This window comes from Daucus carota, chromosome 4, assembly GCF_001625215.2.
Source record: "Daucus carota subsp. sativus chromosome 4, DH1 v3.0, whole genome shotgun sequence".
Classification (NCBI taxonomy): domain Eukaryota; kingdom Viridiplantae; phylum Streptophyta; class Magnoliopsida; order Apiales; family Apiaceae; genus Daucus; species Daucus carota.
In genome coordinates this window covers 13,966,275-13,970,518 of record NC_030384.2, presented here as the reverse complement: position 1 = coordinate 13,970,518, position 4,244 = coordinate 13,966,275, and positions in this window count along the sequence as shown.

The window sequence follows — 4,244 nt, the reverse complement described above, 5'->3', positions numbered from 1 at the left end:
CACATTCGGCAATGACTCCAATGAGGAGCCGAATGTATACATATATATATATGTGAGATGATGATTTTGAAATTCATGATTTGAGGTTGGTTGCTTGTATATTTGAAAGGTGTGATGATTTGCTGAAGTTTTGGTGTGATTTCAGTCCTTGCATGTCTATTATTTTGATGATATAGCATGAATTAGAGCTTGTATAAATGTTTCTAGTGATGCATGTTGAAGCCGAATGAAATGCCATGACTTTGAGTTTTGGATGAGATTTTTGAGTAATGCATGCCATGTTCTAAGTGTTAAAATGATAGTTTATGGTGTGTATGATGATATCTAGTAGTAATCAGTAGCTATTATGTGAATACCATGTTGATATACTCGAAAATTTGCTCATATATGCTCCCTGAAATTCTGCTCTGTTTTACCTCTATATATGCCTCGGTGTTGTGCTCTTGGATGGTTAAATTTGGTAATATCTTGCTTTGTGTGAATAGTCAGTAGATATATGTACATTGTAGGTTAGGTTTTGTGGATTGGTTTGTTGGTATTTGGTGTTTGGAAGGGAGTTAAGGTGGAAGGAGTCACACACACACCATGGCAGATTTTTGCACCTTAGAAACCATGAGAAATAGATGTGTCATGCTTAGGCCCTCATAGGCCCAAGTCTCCTGGAGTTGGGACTTGATGTATACAAGTCTCCAGTAGCCATATAAGTCACAAAAACCATCATTTACATAGATGCACACACACATCTTTGAGTATAGGTCAGAACAGGGCACTTTAGGATTAATTGTGTCCTTGAGTGGTTAAAACCTTGTCATTGATGAGGCCCTCATGGGGCATTGATTTATTTGAGCTTAGGAGAGTATTAGAAAGCTATTTGAGTCACTGGATTGGTGTAGTGAGTGAGTTTAGTGAGTCTCAAGTTGTTAAGTTCATGGCAGTCCCCACAGCAGGGCAGAGTGCTCTGTGCCAACTTTGTTTAGAGGCCCAAGGAGGCCTGAGCAAGGCCTTAGTGTCATTCCAAGTGCACAACTTAGATTTAAGTCTTAAGTACCCAGAAGAGTCACAATTTCACCAAGGCACATAGTGGAAACACTTGTTTTTGCCAAAAACCCCAAGAGGTGCCAAACTGCCAAGGCAGAATGGTCACTTTGGTACACTAGTTTTTAAGGACCTATATAGGCAGGACCTTTGAGTCACACCACTTCATAATATTAGTTTAAGATTGTGTCAACCTTTAGAAATTGGTTTGGAGTCAATACCTTAGGTGGAGATGCCTCATTTCCACTAAAGAACACAAGTGTCACACATGGAGTCACATTCTAGTACCAACTTAGGGTGCATTGCATTTTAGTGTGTCATCAGTGAGGCCTTGACCTCATATTGAGTCCATGAGTTAGTTTTAAGTCATATTAGAGAGTGCAAGTTAGTTTAAGTCAATTCACTTAGTGTAGATGCATTCTTTTACCAAGGCACTCTAAGTGTCGCCAAGGTAAGCATACTAGTGGGTCACTTAGGTTGCACTTCACTTGTAAGTCTTGGGTAGCGGGGCACAAGTGTGCCTTACTATTAATTTGTTAATTTGAGGTCAGTAGAGTATGGTTAGGAGGTATCGGTCTTAGACCTTATGTGCTACTTGATTAAATGCTTAATTGACTTAGGAATAATTAGAGATATTCAGTAATATAAGTTAAGTAACCAAATGCCATGCTTTACTTGTTATGTGCATTACTTGATGAATATGTTACTTGTTTTAATTAAGTTTAAGTGTATATTTAATATATATGTATATATATTTATTTATATATATGTATATATATATTTATACGCGAAAGGGTAGTTAGTGACGAGGATACTATTAATTATAGGTGCAAGTACAAGAGTGCAGTAAGCTTTATCCAGGCAAGTGAAACTCTTCCTTTATACTTGCTTTGTAACTGTATACCCTGTGAACGTTGAATTACTGTTTATTTAGGACTGAATTACCTTATCACCCCTTATGATCATCACTTTGGATTCCAATAACACCCTTAACATTTGAATTACCTTTTTCATGTGATATTACCCTACACCCACATGATTATACTCCAATAGTCCCTTGATGAATAAATGAGAACTTGATACCCCACATTAACCTGAATTATCTCTTTTGGGACCCTGATCTTAATAACATTTCCTATTTTAGAAAGATCACTTGTATTTTGAAAACACCCTTGCTTATAACTTGTCTTTGATCAAGACCCCTTTTCTGAAAATGATTTGATTTGAAATGACCTTAAAAGGAATTGGATAATAATTTATTAAGACTGAGGCGCCAGTCAATTATTGCAGCATCAGTAGCGGGGAGCCTGATGTCTGTTTATGGCCAATGTGTGCCGAGGATCCTCCCTGGTTGAATCACTTTATGTGGTTCGGAGCTTGGTGTGGGCTGATCACCCCTCAATGCTCGTAGCGCTGTGTGTTTCCAATTCCAATAAATTGATATCCCACATTGCACCTTTACTTGTGTTCATACCTTGTGATATCTGTTGATGCTTTTGCACTTATTATCTTGCATATTGTGAACTGTTATATATACTGTTTTCACTTGCTGAGCTTTATGCTCATATATATATTGTTGTTGTTATAACCCTTCAGTGAAACCCGAGAATGGCCCGTTTCAAGCAGACCGCACGTAAATCCACCTCAGGCAACGGGATTGCTTACCGCCGTATGATGGAGCAGGTTGGGAACTCGTAGTTCCCTAGTTAATTTCTTCTAATCTTTTGGGATTTAAAAACTGTAGTATGACTTAGACTTGATTTGGATTTCTATTTGGGTTGTAATAACTTTAGATGTTGTTCATACTCACTCCTGGTGATTCCGGGATTGTGGATTAGACTTGTGGATTAATCTTTATAACTCTGTAGTTTAATTATATATATCGATATGCATGCTTTAGTCGGTTATTTAAGTTGGGTCCGTCACAGTTGGTATCAGAGCGACAGGTTTGAGTCACTGAACAACATAGGATAAATGAATATAAGATAGGATTTAGAGGTTAAGATGAACTTAGATCATGTGGGACTTGGGGCGTTAGAATCTTTTAAGTTTTCTCACCCTTTTGACTATAACCGCGTATATATATATAACTGTTGGCAGGCATCGTCATCTTCTAGTCCCGGATTCCCGACTACTGTTCCGTTCCCGCTTTACGAGCAGATGGTGAGGCTTACTGACCGACTCGAGGGCCAGAACACGATTCTCCAGCACCGGATTGACCAGCTGTACCGTGAGGACTTTGATGATGAGGGCAACCGTCCCCGTTTGATTGCTAGGGTCGAGGAGATCATTCGTATGGCCGAGGATCGTTTGGCAGCTATTCCACCCTACCGCGAGCGTGAGAGCCGTATCACTTTGACCGCCATTACTGACGAGCTCCGCCGTGTGATTAGCAGTCTCCGTGAGCCAGTTGCCAGTCCATCAGCTTCACCAGCATCATCACCATCCCCCTAGACTATTCCTTAGTCTATTTTATTTCCGTTATCATGTTATCCGTACTTTGACTTTCCATTTCGTACTTTGTACCCCCGGATTGTTTCGGGAAGACCTTTATTTGCACTTTATTTCCGTTCGTACTGTTCCGTACTTATCATTTGAACTAATGTTTAATCTCGCACTTTGACTATTTATCTCATTTTGTCATTACATATATACCATGCTTAGACAGAAATTGTCATGTTAAACCTTTAGAATTTGATCATGCTTAAACCATGCCAATATACCATGATATGACTTTGACCGAATAATTGTACCTTTGCAATATGATACCTTAGACTCTAATAATGCACACACATACCATGATGCCATAATAACAATAATAAACCTTTACCATGTGAATAACTCTTGAATAATACCTTTGTACCCAATATTCCCTTTGATATAACTTGTATGCATATATTGAACTGTGAATAAGCTTTTCTTGTCTACATTCAGAATCATGCCTCCTCGAAGAGCCCGCAACACCACCAATGAAAATACCGAAGAACCACCACCAACCTTGGCTCAACTTATGCAACTTCTTCACCAACAATCTGTCACCCTTGCTCAACAACAACAATTACTTCAACAACAACTCCAGCAACAACAACAAGCACCACCACCACCTACTACTTTCAAATCTTTTCAAGCTGTGAAACCACCCGAGTTCCGAGGAACTCAAGACCCTGTTGAAGCTCAATCCTGGCTAAAGGAGATGGAGAAGGCTTTCA